The following is a 22,642-nucleotide window of genomic DNA, read 5'->3' on the forward strand; positions in this document are numbered from 1 at the left end:
ACCCAGCTCTGTTGAGCTGCCAATAAGAGTCTCTCAGTTTTGTTTTATGTGAACAAGTTGCCCGCTTCCATCTCATCACCCTCCAACAGTAATGCAAAGGAAATCTGTGAAGGCAGATGCTGGGTCCTTGGGTCTGAAAGGGCCACCAGGAGGTCTCTTTCGGGAGTAGGAACCGACTCCCCCGTGAAAAGGCAATTCCCAGAAACGAAGGTGCAAGCTCTTTCTTTCCACTTCTACCACTTCCAGTATCTGTGTACCAGTGCTTCGTTACTACTGGGCATTGTAAGGCACGTACCAAGTCAGAATTCGCAGGCAATGTTCAACCAGCCGTGCTTCTAGTTGGTTAAATATTGTACGACAAGCATACCCCAAACTGTCCTTTTGGGTGCTCTGTGCTAGGCAGCCTGCAAGCACTACAGAGAAACACTTCTGGATTTTGAAAGACATCACAAGCTTTGCCAATGCTCCTTATTACTCTTCAGGAAATGACAGGCTCATTTTCCAGAATGATAAAGTCCAGTGAATTCTTCCTAAACTGGATGGAAGTCTGAAAGCTTAACAGACATAATAAATTTTGCATTATCTGTATTGCTGAGCTGGTCTTACACAAATAAATACATCTAAATTAGGCTACAATCTGTAAATCCTCCTTCATGTGAATAGCAGCTCTGACTTTAGTGGGGCCACTGCCTGAAGTCAGAGAAAGAGGGGTCTTCTCTTTTATATTATGTAAACCATGGATGAATTAAATTCCTCCCACACAAAGCTCTCACATAATCCCTGCTGCAGCTTGCTCCTGGCTCATATGTTGAATATTCATCTCCACACAGCTTCAAAAGGTGTAAGCTTTTCAGCGTCACTGTTGGGCTTTTTTTTTTTTTTTTTAATATGAGGAATGTAGTGTGAATTGAAAGAAGTTTTTTGTGTTCCCCTGTAATGTAACAATATTTCTGCCCCTTGCAATTAAAAAAAAATATATAGTCCAGGAGCATAGCTAAAATGTTAAAAGCACTAAATATATAGACCTGGAAGATTACTCTTTACCACCATCTCCAACACTAATACTTCTCCCAGGTCTAGGGCTCTAGGTAGCGACTGTGCATCAAGGCCATGTTCCCACCTGGACAAGCTTATCTGTCATATGCTTTTGGTAGCGCACAGACCACACATCTTAGAGGGTCACTGCAGCACAGAAGCTAACCATAAAGGCTGACAACAGGAAAGAAAGGACAGGGAAGATTTTTCTAGTATTACTTTTAAGAGCAGGCAAGCATCATTCTGCATAATCATTAGTGCCAAAAAAACACCTTACATCATTCAAGGGGTCTCCCCTCTTGGCATAAATTATCATATTAAAGGAGACAAAGGCATGAAGCATCATCTTATTTGCTCCCATCTGTCTCCTCTATCTAGAACCTAAATTCCAAAATTGCTCAAATAGTCCCAACACTGTACACTAGAACTAAAAAGTCACGGAATGACACCAGCAACCTCCGGACGCAGTCTGGCTTTGAGGTGCCAAACACTCTGTCTTCCTCTTCCCCAGGGCTTGGGAAGAAGCTTGGAGAAACAGCAAGCAACAGAGGCTGCGCATGTGAGCACGGCAGCGTTTCTGCAAGGCAGGCCTGCCACCCCCAGCCACCTCCTCCTCCCCCGTAAAGTCCAGTTCAGCTCTACAAAAACACCAGCTGGATGGAAGGCCAAACACACCCGAGATTTAACTTAGGTTACAGCGTGCATGAGCTTTGCCAAATTGATAACTTCTGCTCTGAAACCCCCAGGTGTGTGGCACTTCACCCACCCCACAGTGCAATACAAACATAAGTTTAGGAGAAACTGTAAGTGCAACCAGCTCAAAGGAATAACAGCAAGTGAACCCTACAGTTCTTATATTCACCATTCACTCCCTTTTCCCCTTACTTTCATGCACTTAACTTGAAATATCAACCTGTGCAGCATGGAGAGCAACAGACAGGATTCAGGGATGTTTTGAATAATACTAGTAATCTATTCCTTTACCTTTAAGTATAGCATGCTTAACTAAAAAACAGATTAAGCAAAATTGGTTTGTTAGTTGGAACAAGGTCAGCTGATAAAAATAAACTGCAATCTTAACAGATTTTTCCTATCACGTTGCAACGACTTGAATACCTTGTTTCAGTATGTAAATGTGCGGAGGTCATGGCTGAGCCAGTGTTCAAATAAAAATTACTCCACGCCATCACACGTACCCCAGGCTCTTGTAACTCCACATGCAAATAAAAAGCTGCAAGTGTTTCCCCCTCTGTTTCCCCCAGTGTTGCTGTCTCATGCACCCATAGCTCCAGCAACCACACTACGGCCAAGCGGCTCAGCGCCTTTTAGAAGGATTAACTTCTTAAACAAGCACCGATGGCAAAGGGCCAGCCCCAGGCCAGCAAGATGAGCACAACGCGTGGGCCGAGGCAGGTGCAGGACGGGAGACTGAAAGACGCCCTCGCCGAGCTCACCTCCCCATCCACAACCCAGCTCTCAGCAGGGTCAACCCTCAGTCTACCAGCCTGCACGAGGCTCGGTTTGCTTGCCATGCATCATTCCTCACTAGATCTATGAGGGGAAAAAAACAAGAATTTGGTAACACGTGACTGGAAGGAAGGTGGGAAGGAGCACAGCAGCAAGCACGAAGGGCATCCAGAGCAAAGTTTGACAACGTTCATGCCAGCTCATGGCATTGTCAGGATTTGAGGAATACCAAAAATCAGCAGAGCATGCAAACTCTCCAGGCCCTGCCGCATTCAGCTTGCTCTTGTCCCACAAAGACGACGGTGAGGCAAGTCCAGATTCTCCAAGAGACGCACTATTTCTGCGGCTCAAAGACGCCTAGGAATGCTGGATGCAACAAAGCAGAACAACTTCGCTTTGCGACAGGCACCAGTTTAACAGGAGATAACCCAATTTAACAAAAACTGTACAACTAACTTCATCCTTCCTTCCCTTCCTCTCCCAGCCCTGGGAAAAGCCACAAAATAAAAGTTACTGCTGCAGTAAGCAAACAGTAATAGCAACTTTACCACCTGATCTATTCTCCTTTCCCTTCCTCTCAGTTTTATTTTAAGAAAACCCATACAACCCCACAGAAGGGTCTCAGCATGGCAAAACGTTCTCGGCTTCGCTAGACTGAACACAGATCGAATTTAGGATTAAAAGCAACTCACTGTGTGTCTTAATCCAGCAATATCCAAAATCAAGACAAGCTGGTGGACTTGGCTAGCAGGACTTCACAATCTGAGCTGTGCCACACGCAATGCTACAGAATATAAAAGAATTCTTCCATATTATCTGCTTGTAACACAAGGGTAGAGGCAAGGAGCTGAACTGGAACACGCAAAATAGGTAGGGACAATTCGCTCATATTTTCAGTGGCATGCCAAATACTTCAAATTTCACAAGAAAAAGTCTGTCTTCTGCAACTCATCCCTACTCCATTTCACTTCATTCAAAGTGTGACCGACATTAGGAGGCCTGATCAAATTCCTTGCTTTATCCACGCTTGAATTAAGGCCTCGGCTCCACAAGGGGAAAACAGACCGAGTTACATGAGCTTTTCTTCCAGAGGACGTCAGCCGTAAGCACTGGTGCCAGGGCCACAGGTAGCACAGACAGACCCAGCGAGCTTCGGTTTGGTTACAAACAGAGGGGATTTGAGTTTTTGGTGACGCAGGTGATATTTACGCATCTCTAGTTAGACATGGTATATTAAACATATTAAAAAGTCCAGCCTATTCTGATCTGACAAATGGGAAGTTCTCCAAAAAATAAATCCAAATAAAAACAGAAAATAAAACCATGCTCAGCATGATTTTTCGGTTGCCTAGTGGTGATAAATAAGTTCCAAAACATGTACAGGTCAGATAGGCAATGCAAGCTCCTCACAAGGGCAGCGGCTGCCGTTACAAGATGGCTGCTGCAGGGGGAGCACCACGTCTGGCCAGGCCTCCACACCCATGAGGGTGAACCTTCACCAGACTTCTGGACAAGTGTGTTCTCGCTCCCTCCCCTGCCACACAGGCAGCACCAAAACACTTGTCTTGTAGCGTCTGCCCACACGCGTGCCCATCTCTGGCCTCGGTTCTGACTGCCACCTCAAAATCTTCTCCAGCTCCAGGGATCTCCATCCACACCCTGGGGAGAGGAGCAGTTGACGCTCACCCAACCCTTCCCCAGGGAAGCAAATGGAAATCCAAATAGTTTCCTTCGAGGGCAACTGCCAGACCTCCATCTAGCTGGGAGAGGAGAGGGTGGACGGTGGGGGAAAGGCTTTGTTTTTGTCAGGAATCAATGGCCAACCTCATGGGCAAGAAGGTCAAGATGTCCATGGGCACCACTGAAACATGCCAACAGGGCAAGGGGAGGAAACAGCCACAATTAGCTTCAAAAGGGCTGCTACGGAGGAGATGTGGAAAAGCAGGGAAAAGAACTACCAGATTTGCAAAGGACAGACTGACAAACCCGTGGCAGGAAGGAGGGTGAGGAAAAAAATAAATAGATCGGTGGCTTTGGTCAAGTGGGAGGAGTGAGCAGATCAGGGAAGAACTGGGGCACGGAGAACCTGCATGACTCAGCCAGGCGGCTGCACAGCAGGAGCTGGAAACTTCAATGCTTAAGAGCATGCACACGCAAATGCAATAATATTTTACAATCCTACAGCACTTTTAAAGTGCTCGAAGTGCTTTATATATATTAATGAAGCAGCAGTACCCATGAATCAGAAGTATAAGGAGGAGATACAGCAATCTCACTTAATGTTTAACTATGATAACTCGGGAAGCAAAAGGTACTGTTAAGTAGTCAGATATCCACACGTCTTTTCCAGTCCCAAAGAACCCTGGCACAATCCTGCAGCCAAACTGCACGGCAGTGAAAGAAGCCAGTGTTCAGGATTTGAATTCAGGCTCCTTTTTCAGCATGTGACCTGATGCCTCGCGCGCTGCAGGCGTTCCCACTTCAGCTGTCTCCATCAGCCGTGCCTTGTTCACCAGCCAGCCCTGATGCAGAGGTCATCTTACCAAACACCAACTTTTTATGGTTGTAAATTGGAATTTTGTGCTTGAATTGTCTATATGCCACCCATAGCATTGTGGTTGCACAAATTCAGCAACTTCATCTTAAAGCTCATGTTTTACAACATGAATTTCCCTTAAAAATATCTATCTATATATTTAAATCACTTATTAGATCAACTAGACTTGCCAAGTTTCAACAAGCTACTCCACTTTCTCAGCTGCCTAGTTTCAAATTCACCTTTACATATAAAAGGAGGCAAAAAGTCATCACTGCAAGTAAGTGAGATGTGATGCTTAACATCAAGGCTTACTCTGAGTACACTTTACAATACCAGCTGAGGGCCAAGAATCATGAATTCACTCCATAACACAGGAGAACGAAGGAAGGAAAAGGAGGAAACCTAGCCAAAACTTGGAAATATGTATACCCCTGATTAATACAAGGCTACTAGGAAAACGCACATGTGAAGTCACACCTTGTTTAATACAGGGTAAAAGCCAAAGTCTACAAGAGCCAAATTGAGCTTATTCTGTGCAGTGGCAGACACTGAAATAGAGCAACATTACTCTTTCAACATTAATAAAACATGTTGTATACAGAGCATTTTTTCAGTCCTTGAATCCTTGCCAGCTCATAAGCTTTTCATGGGAACGTTGAAATGGATGTCGATCAGAGCCATACCCATATGAGTTTTACATTTTACCACCACTTTGAGGCGAGGGCTTTCCCTCAGCCGCTCTCACATCTGCAAATTTGTAATTTTTTGAAAAGCCTGATGAGCTAAAGCTCAAAACACTCTCAGCCTGTGAAGATACATGAATTATGAACTGAAGTCAAGCCTTGAAAGCACTATGAACTCCTCCACCCACCAAACCGAAGTTCCTTGGAGGTAAAATTTTACATTTTCTATAATGAAAAACACTAGCTACTTGGTAAACAAAGTCAGAGGTCACCTTATTACCCAGAACACTACATTCTCTTTCTCCTCCCTCCCCATGCTCATCAGCATCTGCCTTTTCCAAGCCCTAAGCTTAATTTTTCATAAAGTTAACACTGATTCACAGAAATACAGTGAGCTTGGAAGTGCTCATCCAGACACATCCAGACAAGTGCTTGACCATTTTGTTGTTGCATCTAATGGGATAGTTTGAACTTAAACCGAGTTGAAAAACTTTATTAAGACAAAGGGGCTTCTTGTTTTCCTTTCTAGCACACCAATTAAATACAACAGACTAGCATGGAAACCTCTCTACAGTGTTAGGATCTTGGAACTACTGCCACCCTCTAACCCTCTACAAGACGTTTTGCAGCATGCTATCTGCTATTTTACCCTTTCCAGTTTAAAGGTTTTGATTTGGACTCAAGCTGTATCAAGCCAACTGAGGTGGCAAAGTTCTGCTGCACTATATATATAATGGATATATATATCCATCCTATCATTGACACAAATTTTAAGAGGTATGAACTTGGTGTACAACACCTTAACTTCAATAAAGGGGGCAAAAAGTGAACAGCCTACGTCCAAGTAGGTCTGTCTCTCAGGTCCCTGGGCTGGGAACATCAGTGCTTTTGTATACCAACCTTGTTTATGTTTATTTAAATAATGACAAATATTAGTTTTAAATTTATATTCATTGCCTTGTAAGATGCCTCCAATCCTATCAGGATAAAAAGCTTATACTAAACAAAACAGTTTGTTTATACTACTGGTACATCTAATAGGAAATACTTAGAATCCCACATGTTCAAAGCAGGACAAAAAGCACAGCCTCTCTCGCTGCAAAGGGCTGCTGTCTCTGGCTACCCAGGGGCCAGAAGGGCCACATGCAGGTCACAAGGCTTGGAAACACAAGTTGAGAGAAGCTGCTTTGCAGAACTACGGAGTCCACCGAAAAAGTCACATCCATACTGAAGCCTGCAGAGAAAAAGCAAAACAAAACCAAAAACACCCCGCGCTTTGGCAGGGGTGTAATGGCTACAAACGTGGGAGAATTAAGGAAGGAAAAAGGAGGAAAGCTAGCCAGAACCCAGAAATACACATGCTCCTGGTTAATACCAGGCTACGAGGGACGAGCAGATGTGAAGTCACGCCTTGTTTCATTCAGGGCTAAAGCAAAGGACTACAGCAGGCAATCAAGCTCACATGGTGCAATGAGAAATGCTGAAATAAGAGTTTAAAGACAGCAAGACGACCACCGCAAGTCTTTCCATATACTATTTGTTATTCACCACTCCCTTATTAAGCAAAGTCCAAAACAAGGATATTTATTCTGCTATTCTTATTATTCCTTTACATCTACAAACACGTACAAGTCAAAGGTTTAGTAACTGTAGAGAGCCCGGTGCCTAGATGCATGTTGATTTCTGGCAGACTCAGCTGAGTGGGACCTACAAAAACTAGCAGGAAAATTTGGGGATTTTTGCATGTCAGACAGATAATCGTAAAGTAAATTTTAAGATGTGGATAGATAACAAAAACTATCACTATTCTATAAAACCCTGTATCTATTATCAATAACTGCTCCCACCGATAGCTACTTGGCAAAACCTGTCAGGGCACAGCACATCCTTACGTACATGAGCAGGAGGAGAGGTCACTTGCAGTATGCAGCCAGACCCAAAGGTGCCTGAGTTGCATGGGTACTGCAGCTTACCTCAACAGCCCCAACACAGCAATATCGCAACTTTTAATCTTAGAATAAAGAAAAGGATGTTCAATAAAGCTCAAAATGAGTTTTAATGCTACCTTGAAATAATTGCTCATGCACAAACCAGTTACCGATGTAGGCACTCAAGAAGGAAGCAAAGACAGAGCACTGGCCTTCAAAACATCCCGCGCTCTCTGCCCTTCTTTTGAAGCACATTAAATATATGTTTCTATAAAGGCATTTCTGTGTATCCAGGCCCTGTATTTTGCCTCATACTGATTTTGTACTCTGGATCAGGACCGCTCTTACACTCTGTGCAAAAACAAGCAGAGCAAAGCTCTCCCTGTAGCTGATGCTCCTCTGTGCTAGGACCACAAGCAGAAATTGCACGAGAGAAATACTTAAAATCGTGGGTACTTAGAGAAACTTCCTCCACACATTTTACACACCCTCTTGCCTAGTGACTGAGCCAACTCTTCTCTCTACCTATAAACTGCAAAAGCATTTCCCCAGTTTGTAGACGAACAACAGCAAGTCAGTTTTTGAAGGAGGAAGGAGGAGAAAGGCAGCACTCAAAACTCCAAGGATTATTTACGAATAAGCTGGAGCCCTATAAACTTGGCTATTGAAGAAAGATAATCTTCTCTAGCTTATGCCAAGTGGGTCAGACAGAGGAAGAATCTCAGCGATCTTCAAAGCCAAAGCAGATGGGGAAGTGAATAAGTGCCTATGTGAGCAAAGAGGAAACAAGCTTCTGTTCATTTTAGCTTGTTCCAGAGGTTCAGTTTTCTACGGACCGTCAAAAAAGGCAATCATTTAACTGACACGAATAGAAAAAGCTCACTTCTGTAACAAATACTGGGAGAACTGCACAGTAGTTTCTTAATTATTGCTATCTGTGCAAAAAAAATCCCAGTGTCTGCAGATTGAGAACATTGCCCAGCTGGGCGGTTGGAAGACAGGTAAAGTGGGGGAGACGTGCTAAGAGGCAGAGGCTCTGAGAAATGCTCTTTCCTTTGTGAAAGAGGCAAAAATTCTCTTAGAAGTATCATGAATGCTTCAGTATCGTTGATATTTATGTGGCTGTAAAGTAAGCTACAATTAAAGCATTTTTAAAAATTAACACGAGCTTATAGCCATTTTTTTCCCCTTTGAAATCAAAAAAAGAAATAAAAGCAACAGTCCACACATGCCACAGAAAGAACATACATTGCATTCCTTAAGAAGCTCAAGCTGACCTCTTGGTCCTTTCTCAGGCTTTACATCGCTAGACAAGATCTGGGCCAAGACCATTTCCATACCCAGGGATGCATCTCTGTCTCAGGCTAACCTCATAATTCAAGTGGTGAAACCTAAAACCAACTAATCTCTCCCATGGTTGCGCTTGTGGGGCTGGGAAACCCTCCATCTGCCTCAGCAAAATAAAAAGACCACTGGATGCAAAATAAACAGCACATTAACCACACAATAGCCCCTCTAGTCAATGTGTTTCATGCCACCCACCAAGGGCAAAGAATTTTCTATCAGATCTGTCCCCCCCAAAAAAAAGATGTTTCATACTTTGAAGAAAGAGTGCTTGTGCAAGCCGACAACATGCAACTTCTTTTGGCTCTGTACCAAGGAAGGACTCCCTTCCTCTCCGCATTCCTCAGAGTTTTGCAAGCTTTCTGGAGTCAGAAGAACCCTGAAGGAGCACAGAAATATAATTTACCACGTTGCTTTTTTACCAGCCACTTTTGAACTGACAGTGCTGCAAACAGTGGAAGAAGAAAGAGTTTTTAGTGGTATAATTTGGTGGGGAGACAGAGAGAGCCAAGGGCACACTGAGGAGATGCTGGTTTTCCAAAGAAAACCTCTAAGAGTAACAGGCATCCTTCCTCCACTTATACAGGAGGTGGCTGTGACCTACATCAGGGATTGCACTGGTGTCTCCATGAGTGCATTTTAACCATGACTGCTGCTGGGAGAGCCAGTGCTGGAAAACTGGCAAGAAAACTCCCCAGAAGAGGCACCAGCAAATTCTGGATACACGTCTTCACTTACGCAAACTCCAGTGATTTTCAGATATTCAGGCTGGCTTGTCTGGAGCACGGACAAAACAAGAACAGGGATATGAACTCCTTGCTCAGCTGTGTGTTCACACCTCCAGAGATCTGCTAAGATTAGAACTGTGATGGCCTTATGTGTAAGGGTGGGCACTTCAAAGTGAAGTTTATCATTTTATTTTATTTATTTATTTTACTATTATCGGTTATCATCACAAGCCAAAAAGTTAACCTTCTTGCTTTAAATAACTTCTTACCATGACAGCTATTCTTGTTAGCAAAGGTGTCATTCTGATAGCAACTTTACATGTTTTAAGACAAAAATCGAGGATTCGCCCATACCTCTCTCTCCCCCATCTAAATAAACAAATATTAAACTTGAAGCAAACGTAAAGTTACGTTTGCTGTAAATCAGGCTTTTTCTCTGTGCTATGATATAGAGGGGGAAAAAAAGTACAAGTTAACAGAAACATCAACATTTTAATAGCGTCTCCACAAAGATTTTCTCTTCTGTACGGCACATGCATTTGACCTGGGTCAACACAGCAGGGCAGGGAGCTGAAAAGGGATCACCTGATGAAACCGAAACACTCTCCCTCCGAACTGCACTGCAGGAATCACAGCCGAGCACCCCGACCGCAGCACGCACAGTTAGAGCCTTCTCGAACAGCACACAATCCGTGTCAGCAGAGCAGCGCTCATGCAAAACTCAATTAAAATAAAGGAGTGATGATCCTTCGGAAAGCGTAGGGCTTCACCAGGTTTCCACTGTACCAAACAAAGACCATCTGAGATATTAAAACTGCTGCAAAAAAAAAAATTATTAAATCAAAAGGAGGAAAACAGTGTCAGCCTCGTGCGCATTTCGTTGCTGAATAATGACAGTGTTTACCTTTCCAGCATAAAGCATTACTGCTCTGGACCCAACTTTAAAGCAGAGTACACGACAGAATTAATTATGTCCTTTCCTCTTAACTACCATTCCCCGGGTTATTTATTAGCCAGCTCTGCATATATTCATAGATGTGTCTAATATACAAAGTTAAAAGGCTCTGCTCCTCGGCTGGCTTTAGAACCGCTGCCCAAACGCTCGCCTGCTTGGCGCAGCCTGCTCCCCGGAGCGGCAGCGTCAACACGGCCCCAGGCTGCAGCCGGGTCACCCCCGGGCTGCCTGGCAGAGGCCACAGGCAGGTGGAGGAGACGCAGGGGAACTGCAAACACGCTGCAACAGGCACACGTGTCCGTGTCCTAGGAGCGAGGCGTCGCTAGATCCCATGCACGCCCTCCCAGCCCCAAGCAAGCAGTGGTGCTGACGGAAGAAGTCAGAAACCAGGAGTTTTCCTGCATGAACGCCTTCCCCACGCAGGAGGAACACTGGGCTCACTGCACCCTCCTCGTTCTGACAGCAATGTGAGAGGCAGGGCCGTGGCACAAAAGTCAGGAGCTGCTGCTGCTCCTGCACCCGGAGGAGCAGGGCCAGTCCTGAGCACAGAACACAGCTCTGAAGTAAGAGCCCACCCCTCCTGCTGGTGGGCTTTTGAAAGAGTTTCACCTCACCCTTCACCTTCCAGCAAGACCAACTCAAAGGCGCAAAGAGCACGTGAGGAGCCGAGCTATTTCAGACGTGCACGGCTCTGCTGAGGTATTTTCTGTGAACTGAAGAAACGTGCAGGATGCCGGCATGGCCAGCACCAGCCAGGTCGTACAGCCCACTCCTGCCTGCAGCTTATCAGCCGCCTGGCACAGCACCCAGCAGGACTCCAGGGCCCACCTTAGTGCAGACCCCGCAGCTGGGAGGCCACCAGCCAGGGTCTGTGCGTCTCTGGAGAAGGCGAAAGCCACGCCACGTGAGACACCAGGAGTTCCTGGCACAGGTACGGCAAACAGATCCATTCGGGAAACTTAGCTAAATGGAAAACCAAAGGGAATCCAAGAGCCTCGCTCGAGTTTTCCCTTTTGCTAACCAAGTTTTTTAGAGCAACGAACACCAGGGAGAAGCAGACTGAAGCAAACTCCTGGTTTAGGACCGGATTAACTTCACTTCATTGAGGTCTGTGATCTCGAGGGGCCGAGGCCAGCAGCTTACACGCCAAGCAGCCACTGGAAGCAGATCAAAAGGGAGAGAGGGTGGGTACAGCCAGGGACCCGGCGGCACAGAACAGCGAGAAAGGAAAAGCCTTTCACAGGCACTTCTGTATTTGTTAGCATAGATGCTAGGATGCTCCATTCCCGTCTCAGTGCTGCTGTCACCATTTGGCCTCATCCAGGGTTACAAGCAACTCCAGCTAAGACATCAGAGAAGCTGTGTATCTGTAGGTGAGCTTGTTGCCTTATGTCAGGGATCCACCAAATCTCTCCATCACAAAGAAAGGAAAAAACAGGACATTTTGGCACAGCAGCACACTGTCGGCCATCGCACAGACCACTACTGGGCTATTTAACAGCACAGGAGCAAGATTTGCGAGGGTATTCAGAAAAACACATCTCAAGCTTTCTGTGATTTGTCCTCACCGTCAAAAACTGCTGCCTAGAACTATTGAGGGAACAAGGGAACAGAAGGAGATGGAGGAGAAGTGACTGCAGATCTGGAAATACTAAGACTTCTGTTTCTTAACAAAATGACGTTAAGAAATACCAATAAAACAAGTTGGCTTCCAAAAAAAAGAGACAAACTTTAAAAAAAACACAAACTTCTATAAATCGATAAGATGATGCAGTAATATGCAGATGAAAGCTGTATTTCATTATTCTGCACCATGTCCACTTCATTTGATTAAATTAATAAATGAGGTCCTTATGTCATACTACAGGCATTACCCTACTTTTGTTTACTCCATCTTTCTAGCCCTAACCACAGCACATGCAGTGCAGCTGGCTGGCAGCTTACAATTACAACACAACATGCAGAAGTAGTTAGATAGGGGAAGTGATTCTAAAAAAGACCCACAAAAAAAAGTCTTGCTTCACTTACCTAAGCAAAGTTGTCATTTGAGAGTCTTCCAGTACTAAAATCCAAGAAAACGGGTCTGAAACAACACAGGAAAAGTGCTAAATTTTAGTAAAGAAAAAAAAGAAAATGCAAGATTTTAGTAAGCTCTCATTTACTTTCTTGTCCTTGGGACACGAAGTCAGTGATCTAACGAAAAAGGAGTACATTCGCTACATCGTACTGCATTTCAGACAGAAATTTGTAAGCAAAAGCTGCTAATCAGGGAGCAAACGTATCAGAAACAACAGGACAGATTTTCCACTGGCGCTGCCAGTATTACACCAGTGCAGCTCCTCAGATGTCAGTCATGTTGGACTGTGTTAAAACTAGCGTTATCTGGCAGACAGGTCGGGCCTACGGCAATTAGCCAAGCTGCCCCAGTTAGATTTTTGGTCATTTGTTCCTCTGTTTGCCGCGTGTTGCTGGATGCCCAGGCTGTGGGGTGGGAAGCCAGGAGGCATCTCCCACCCTCGTAGGGCTGAAGGTGGCAGGAACCAAAAGTATGGCTCACCAAAAATATCCAAACAATGCCAGGGCTTAATTGCAAAAGCCTGGGGCAGCACGGCACAGACCAATATGAGGAAAGCTGCTATGTGCAAGAATTTACCCCGGGCACAGAAATCAGACGGCTCGGAAGCGGAGGGCAGCGGGAGCATGTGGGCACTACCAGGTCCCCTCGCAATCACTGCTGCACAAAAATCCACTCAAGACTTGTTCAGACTCATGAACTCAGACTTGAAAAACAAAGCAAAAAAAAAGCCTAGCTGAATATGGATGACTACAGGCCTCCAAATCAAAGAGGGAGTTGATGACTATTTAAGAGGAAGAAGTCTTTGCTTGTTCCAAGATTAAAAACTTATAATTCTGGCCCCGGCTGAAGCACCATCATTCACCAATCTGGTACAATTTCGTCGGGCTGATCCTGCGCTCAGACAGACAGGCCATTATCAAGAGTTCCTCTATTCATTTCGCTTCCTGTTAGCTAGTGAAAGCCCCTTTTATATGTGCTCCTAGAGAGGCTGTTAAAGCCAGGGAAGACTTTCCGATGCAGAAGATAAGGTAGTTGGATTTATTCAGGGGAGGAGGAAGGGAAGCTGTACGGGCTGATTACAGCTGCTCCAAAGCAAGAAAAGTGGAGGTTTGCAAGAGAGAGGTAGGAGACAACGGATTTCTTATTAATAAGCATTACACCAAGAGCATTGTTGTTAGAGTCCGGCATTACCTCTCCTGATATTCAACTACAGGATCAGGATTTTATTTTGTTTAAAGTTAGCATCACCAAGCATGCACGTAGTTGAATAAATCAAAAATAAATAAACGGACAAGGGAGAACAGGATATTTTTAAGAGATTGAGCAAATAAAAAAATAAATTAAAAAATTCAAGCAATTCCCAAGACCAATAGGATAAAGTAGCCAGAGTCAGAGGGAAGACACTGTCTAGGAAATGCTCTCCAGATTAAGACAGTTCATGTGCAATTTTCAGGGTCAGGTCCTGTTCTCATCGCAGACATGAGCGCTCAGACTTCAGTGGAGCAGGATGGTGATTTCCACATTACTTAACATGTGTCAGCAATTTTAAACAGTTGCTTTGCAGATTCCCAGAGCTAACCAAACAAACCCCACCACTGAGAGCCTGGTATAGTACTTGGCTGATGAAAAGCTGCCTGGAAACTCTATCAAGATGCTGAAAAACATTCCCCCTATTAATGTTCAAACAATCCGGTACAGTTACAATTGTTTTAAAACGTAAAAAGATGGAAAAGCAAACAAAAAACACATTTCTCAAGTTTTGAACGGTCAAGCCAAAGAAGCAAACCTCTACCAAAAGTCAGGGCTAACAATGATGGTTGCAGGGGCAAAGCCAGCCTCTTCCTTCCCCTCTCCCAGACTATTCTTCTCCAAAATAGCTTGCAAAATAAACACGAATCAAAACACCCACAGCAGAAAATAGCATGCAGCTTCAGAAGAAACCAACTCGGCTGTCCTTCATTACTTCATTCATTCCAAATGGACATCAAGTTGTTAACCTCTTACAACGTTAAATGAAATTAATGCAAGCAAAAATAATGAAATGTTTTACTACACTTTTATATGGGCAGGAAGATGTAAAACACAAGGTGATGCCTTTTGTTTGTTTGTTTTTAAAACAGGCACCAATTTGAATCAGACAGGGAGGAAGTACAAACCTCCAAAAGGCAGCACGAAGGAATAAGCATAGCTGGCATGACAGAAACCCAGCAGAGATGGTCCACAGGTCCCCTCGGGGAGGGTAAGGTAGGCATATACATAAAAAGGGACGAGGCTGCCAAATCTGCCCTTGCACACCAAAGCAGACTGCACGACAACAGCGGGCTCAAAATGCCGTGAAGGTTCCTGTTGTCTCCTTCGGGACATCTCTCCCAGTCCCAGCAAAGACCACTTCCACCAGCACCCCTCGCTCCCATCCCCTTCCAGCAACCACCCACCGCGAGCAAAAAACCAGAGACACAACAAAACTCGGAGCCCGTCTCGATCCGTTTTCTCCTTGCAGCTATTATTAACTTCTTGCATGACTTCAGCACAAAACATACAGCCCCTGGAGCCTGCTCGGCGCTCAGGTAATTTCTCCGTGACAGAGCAAGGACCAAGGAGCCAGGCGACAACAGCGGCTTCCAGCCCAGCCACCAGCAGGCCGCTCGTCAAACCTCAGCTGGGGCTCACCCTCCTCGTGCCGGGCCGAGGCACAGATATTGCCTGCTGCAATCACCAACTTCAGTCACGAGCTAGTTGCCAAACGCTCAGATTTAGCGGGGATTTCACAAAAAGCTGCCAAATCTCAGATCCCCCCCACAGCAAGCGGGAGTAACACTGCTTACCCATCTGCAGGCACCCTTTGCATCGCAACGTCCGAGGAGCTAATACGCTGTTATAAATATACAATGCACAAAAGCAATTGTTCTTATTACTTAATTTGCAGTTTAACACCATTAATAAGGGTGAGTTTATCAAAACACAAAGGGTGTTGCCTATGGTGGGAATGTCGTAATAGGATGACAAGACACAGCCTGCTCGTTCTGCACGTTTTGTAAGATTGTTTTGTGACAGGAAAGGCCCAACAACCCTTGTTGCACCAATATTTAATTAAAAACAAGAGAAGAAAGTGCACCCAAACCTTTCCATTAGTTTTCAAGTCCAAGGAGTCCAACTCACTGGCAATTTGGAGCTGACGAACCACTGATACTCATCGCATTACAAGGAAATGAAAAGGCACAGACTAGATGGCTCCCTGGTCACAACAGGAAAAAAAAGTCACAATAAGACCAATGCCCACTGTCACTTATCTGGACGCAGCTAATCTTCCTTCAGTTAAAATATGACTTCACTCATGTGACAGTTTCAGGAAACCCAAAGCCGAACAGCTTTGCTGGGCTCTGATGTGTGACCTGCTGGTCTTCTGCAAATCCAAGATTGGTTGTTGTCATGTGCTTTGGGGTTTTTCCTGGAGAGCCCAAACAAATGCTCTTACTTCTAGAGACCAAGCTGTGGGTTTTTTCCTCCTTTACAGGCCTGGATATGGATGCACAGCTGTCTAATTTCTAGCCTCTGTACCGTTAACAGTTATACTTGGAATAGCTGTGGCTGAAGGAAGCAGAAGATTTCAACAGCAGCTTCTTTGTCGCTCCAAGGATCTGCTCCACCACACAAGCCTGCAATTCCAACGCTCTTGATATGTTGTGAACACGGACACTTACCAGCAGCCGTGCTCAGCACGACCACCTGCATTTCCCAGCGGGTGTTCAGTCTGCAAGCAAAGCTCAGAGACAAGTCAAAGAAACCCCCAAATCAGAACGCAAACCCAGCAGATTCAGCTGAGACTTCCCAAACTTCTGATGCTCTGAAAGTAAGGACTGTCCCTCTCGCCTGCCCAGAGGAGCTGTAGCACACGCTCGCTGCTGCCAGGAGGGTGAGAGGGCCGCCAAGGCATGCACAGAAGGTTTGTGTGCACACAGAATAAACAGCCTCTGCTAAACTCCTGTAACCAATTACCAACTATTCTCCACAGAGAATACAGCATCTCCTGGCTGCTTACCTAATCCTCAGCCCCTCCTCGAGCTGGCTTTCAATTCCTAAGTCTTCCACTTCGCTTCGGAAGCGAAAGATGAATGAAGCTGATTCGCCAGACATCCTGGCTGAAAAGGCAAATAAAGGTGCTGCAAAGTCACCAGCCAGTCACTGCTGGGCAATGTATTAGCAGCAGGGAGCTGTACCAGCACCAAACACCAGCACAGGTGAGCAGCCCCACTAAACATACCCGAAGGGCCCTCAGCAAGGCTCCCCCCAAATCTGATCGGGGTCTGCATGCCAGGAGCGGACCTGACCCGAAACACAACTGGGGACTTTCTCTGCTCGGCATCCCAGCGCTAAGCTACCCCGTGATGCTAAGCAGATGCATCTCGAACATGCTGCTTCCTCTCATGTAAGGAGGGGAGACGAGGAAAAAAAAAAAGTCAGAAATAGTACTTATCAGAAAAAAGCAAATATTTTAAAAAGTACTGCTACTGTTTGTAGAAAGGCCTGGAAAATAGATACAGCTGAAGTTCCCTTAAACACGTGCTCGGTTTTTAAGCTGCATACCAGTCAGTCTGACAAATGGGCTTAGCTGGGATTGCTCGAACGAAGCTGAGGGTCCCGCGCCCCCTCCCCTTCTCCTAAGTAAGCGAGCGAGAGTTTCTGGCAAAGACACTGGTGTGCGAGATTTTAACATTCCCCCTTTCCATAAACAGTCATACATCAAGCTCTAAAAATTCGCTTCACAGAAACATTTGTGCTAGTAAAACTCAATTATTCTAATACTTGTATGACACATGCAGGAGGGGTGCATAAAAAGGTTATGGTGAGCTCATTTAAGAATTTAAACAAGTGCTTGATAAAAAGTTTTTGAATTATTCACTCAGCTCCACGATTAAATCAGGCTTCCAAAGGAGCCTTTGAACAACAGCACAGAAGAAGCTGTATTTATAACAGGAGGGCAGCAGTGAAGTTACCACGGTGTCTCTCGGGGAGAGCCATTCATAATTGCAGAGGTAAGCACACAGCGCCCCGCAGGATGGACCAGACACTTGGGGAATTTAGACTTTTTCCCTTTCTCAACTATTCTGTTATGTCCCCAGAGCTCTGGGGCCAAGGCAGCTGAAGACATCAGTTCGTCACCCAGTGATAAACTTCCACGGTAAGGCTACGCACGGCTCTGCAACTCTCTGTCCGCGAGCTCCCTGCATACAAACCGATTCTTTCCAAGCCTCTGAGCCCCCTTGCAATACCGACCATTTCTAGAGAGAGGAAAAGCTGGGGACTTGGAAGAGATAAAGCGAGTGGTGCTCCACTTATACACACGGCCTTTCCCAACCTGCTTCCTTTCTTCCATTCCTTTTTCTTCCACATCACAGGCTGCTCTCGATAGCTCAGCTCAATGAACGCGAGCCAAGATTTCCTCTCAAAATAACCGCTCCAAGACAACTTCAGCAAGGAACATCACCTACAGAAACAGTCCCATTTGCTTATCATCCCCTATATGCTTTTCATCCCCTCTCCGACATCAGTCTGATCCCAAATAAACTCACGGGCCAGTGACACAAGGTCACAAAGCTACAAAAGCCAGGGTGTCCTCCTGCTGTGTCCAGAGCGGGCCGGACGAGCCAGTATCCCACATTTCTGCCGGCATTACTTAAGTGGCGGTATTTCCTTCCCTCCAGCCCTTTCACTAAGTGCTCCAGTTAAGTATTAATGAAGTGCTTTTACACTCTGTCTGTCTGGAGGAGAGGTGGGTGTCACCTAACCAGCCTCTCGAGGGCGAACACACCGCTCCTGTGCTCCTCCGGGACCACTGGCAGAAGGGCTTCTGCAGCACGTGGTCGAAGGGCAAGTCTGGGGGGAGAAGCATGAGCTGAAAATACCACCTCAACAAAGAACACCCAGCCTGGGGACAGCAGCAGGAGACTCACCTGAGCAGAACCAGCAGCATGTCAAACCAATACCACCAGAATTAGCCCCAAAAAATCTCGAGGAAGGCATCTTGCTCTTTCAGAAGAAACGGATGTCCGGATGGTTTGGTTTTGCTATCGCAAAGCCAAGCCAGGAACAGTGCCACCAGCAACACACCTCCTAAAGCCTTTTTGTTGTTGTTTTGTTTTTTGGGAGGGTAATTTCAGGTGTTTTTTTTTTTTTCTTCTTCTTCTTAAACCCTTGTGTTCAGTTCTGCTCCCGTACTTTCCTTCAAATACCCACCCACCTCCTCACTCGCCTGTTCGTACAGACCTGGCTATTTGAAGCACTGGTTTTCCTGACTGGGCTAAGACCAAGCACCTGCATCACTGCAAATGTAATTATGGCACAACACCACGGCTATTTGTAGACTTCCTGTTCATCAAATGATATTAGTGTACCTTTGCCTTGAGCGATTATTTACAGTGCTGGAAATCCTGAAGAGACACTAGAGAGACAGCAGCAGCAACCCCCCGGCGTTATGCAATGACTGTGTTAGCTTTGAAATGACTCAGAGGGGAAAACAAAAATCAGAATAATTCTTTGTAAATCTGTCCAATGAAAAGAAGAAAAACTAATTCACTTCAAACTCTGGATTAGCCTACTCCAGTTGATACAGGAAGGCATTTTATACTTCTGCTGAACTGGCAGCTCAAATTCAACTACAGGCTCCAACGCAGGCTTTAAGTCAAATTCCTAGGCAGAGTACAGCCCTTATTAGCCTGTCTTCACTGTAATTTTAATCCTAGTTAATTCTGGGCATGTAGTTTATGTTATGAATAACCCACTTTTTTTTTTTTTCAGAACTGGATATATTGCATGTAGACTTACTCTCTGGCTAGCACAGTTAAGGTCTCCCTTAGAGGAACAATATTTCACATATTGACAGAAAACAAAAAAAAGAAACTAAAGTTTTAAAAAACATGCAAAAACATTTTCATAAACGCATCACATCCAGTTGTTTTAACTACTACGCCCCAAGCCCAAGAAAATCTAGCCATGCAGTCCTGCTTTAGACAGAAGCGATGCAATAGAAAGATTTTTGACCTTTTTTAAAATCTTAACGAGCTTTGAAAGCGCTGCCTACGGTTTACAGGAAGCCTGCAGCGAGCACAGCACAAAGTCTGCATTAGAGTCAAAGTTGCCAACGCTACCGGTACACAAAACTCACCCATTTCGGCACCAGCAGCACTGACATCCTGCAGCAGACCCGAGGCTCTGAGCACCAGGTTACTATCTCTCCTAATCACAAAACATTCGTTGCGTGTTTCCTGCATTATTTGCATCATTTCTTGGACTTTTTTTTTTTTTTTTTTTTAATGCCCACTTAGTAAAAAGCTACCGACATCTCCCACTCAAACTCGAGAAAAAGGACCAAGAGCATTGACAGGGTGGTTTCCTACCCTCCTTTCTGTGCTCGCTGCTACGGTTTCGTGTAATTTCCTTCTCTCCCCCAGCCCTGCTCAGGACAAGGTTTCATGCACGAGCAGTTCAGTTACCACCGGGCTACAAGCCTGCAAATGAAGGCGTCCTTTCAAGCGAAGCCCGTTCAGATAATAGGACTAGGAGAGCCAGGCAGCATTTCCACATTTGCCGCATCGGGGCCACGTGAGGGGTTGTGATTTGAGCGTGAAACTCGAGCGGGGAAGCAGGGGCTGGGAGCAGGGCCAGATCCTGCCCGGAGCAGCAGATCTGCTCTCGGGGGTCCCCAGGGCAGGTCCCTCGCTCCGTCTGCGTTCCCACCTCGCTTCAGGCTGGCTCCACACCACCGCCTCTCTTTTATTGACTTGCACTAAAATCCTGACAAAGAAGGGAAAAAAAAAAAAAAAAACAAAACACAAATTGCACGCTTTAACCTCTAGGTTTTCCTCCATTTTGTCTGGTTTACACAGGCAAAGGCGAGCTGCTAGGACTCGACAGCACGTAGGGCTCTGCACAGACCCAGGCTCCAGGCTCGCAGCTGCACGAGCGAAGCGCGCCGCGGAGGGCTCGCAGGCAGATGTTTCCAGTCAAGGATGCTGCCAAGGAGCCGGGAATGCCGGGTTCACTACCTTGGTGTTATTTACATTTCTCAACATCTAGCAATAACCATGCCACGAGCAGTTGAAAAAGGAAAACGCGGAGCAGCAGGGGAGCGTTTCACCACAGCCTTCGCCGAGGGGGAAAGCCAAAAGCCATTTTTATTCCCATTCGTCAACTTTGCCTTGTGCCATTTTGCCCTGCGAGCCACCAGGCGCTTTGCAGAGCAGCCTGGACGTGGCTCGTGTCACCTTCTCCTTCTGGCTTCCAGAACACACTGATTTCTTGCCCAGTTTCTCCTCCAGTAAGTGTGCTGCAAACCAAATGTTCCTGAGACCAAACCTGGCACACTCTTGGCTAAAAAAAAAAAAAAAAAAAAAAAAAAAAAAAAAGAAAAGAAAAGAAAAAAGAAAAAACCACCTTAGAGACTGTTGGGAGGGTGCACTTCGGTGGCATTCATCCAAACCTCAATCCTGAGACCCAGCAGGTTTGCGAATCGGCTGCCAGATCCAGTCTGGCAGCTGGAACAGCTCCGCCACGCGCTGCCCCGTCCACCTGAAAACACTGCAGCTTTATGCACAGAGCACGTTTTGACGACGTTCTCAGCCTGTCCCGAGGTGGCCCCAACAGCAAGAGATCGGGAGAGAAAGGGCGACGGGGGAAAAGCATTTTTTCACAACAGCTTTATTATCCACTGCATCCTTTCTGAGCCCACAGCAGAGGAGGGGGCCAAAAAAAAAAGTCTGAGCCCATTTTTATTAAATCAGTATTTGCACAGGCTTTTAAGGGGTTCTGTGCTTCAATTTTTAAGCTGCACGCTCTGTATCATGTTTCTTTTAAAGCGTCGTGCTGGCGAACGCTGCCCAGACAGGGAACCTCTCCTGCAGGGAGCGGGGCTGCCCTCCTGCCACCACGGCACGCTCCCCTCGCCGAAGCAAACCAGACACTAATGCTATTTATGGATCCCATTGCAGAACTAGACAGGCTTCCCAGCCACTATTCATCAATGTGCAAAGAGGTTTTACTCCACGGCGGGGAAATCTAAGGGAAGAGAAGCCCTCAAGTTCTGCCTTATTTCTTTTAAGAAGGCATGCACTGGAAGAGTAGCGCAATAATCAACAGAGAAGAACGAGACCTGCAAATAAAGGTTGATCACAACTTTGGGGACGACAATATTTAAAAAAAATAAATTAATTTCAAAATAAATAAATAAAATAAAATTTCCTAAAGGTTTATTAGGGGAAACCAAGCATCCATGGAAAACATGGTCAGCAGATGTCACTCCCCTGCACCCCGAAGACAGGCAGGGAGCTTAACTGTGCGATCTCCCCTGCCTCACTGAAAAACACTACCTCCGAGCTTCCAGAGCCATACAGCAGGACAATACCCACCAGCACTGCTTTTAAATACTAACACCACAGAGCCCGCTGACTCGCACTTCGGGGTTTGATTGGGAAGGACAACTTTGTTCTACAATCATTTTCATAGAAGCACCTTTGCATTTAAAATGCCAACTGTAAATGCATGTGCTGTTCACAGAAAGCACCCCCGAACCGGTAATTTGATATGCAAGAAGTTTTACAAAGCTCTCAAAGAGCCCAAGGACATTTGCAAGGGTAGATGCAAGTTTAGAATGAGTCTTAGCATATCATCAGCAAAAAACAATTCTATTCTTAGATATCTCCCTTCGGTGTTTCCTGTAATCTTCCCTTTTTTTTTTTCCCCTCCTACTCCTTTGAGAAACGAAGTTGTTTGGTTATTAGAAAAAAAAAAATATGGAAGAACCTGTTCTGCAAGGCATATGAACAAAGCAGTATCTTCCAAAAAAAGAAAAGCTCATTCAAAAGTATGTAAATATTAGGGCTGGTAACACAAA

At 45.5% G+C, this 22,642-nt stretch overlaps 1 protein-coding gene across 1 annotated transcript in view; it reads right to left on the reverse strand.

Moving 5' to 3' along the window:
* Window positions 1–22,642, reverse strand: part of AKAP13 (A-kinase anchoring protein 13) — a 218,867-nt gene that overhangs the window by 186,407 nt on the left and 9,818 nt on the right. The window contains 1 exon segment of the mRNA XM_050712981.1: window positions 12,708–12,762. The gene's annotated coding sequence lies outside the window, so the exon portion shown is untranslated.

This window comes from Cygnus atratus, chromosome 11, assembly GCF_013377495.2.
Source record: "Cygnus atratus isolate AKBS03 ecotype Queensland, Australia chromosome 11, CAtr_DNAZoo_HiC_assembly, whole genome shotgun sequence".
NCBI classification, from domain to species: Eukaryota; Metazoa; Chordata; class Aves; order Anseriformes; family Anatidae; genus Cygnus; species Cygnus atratus.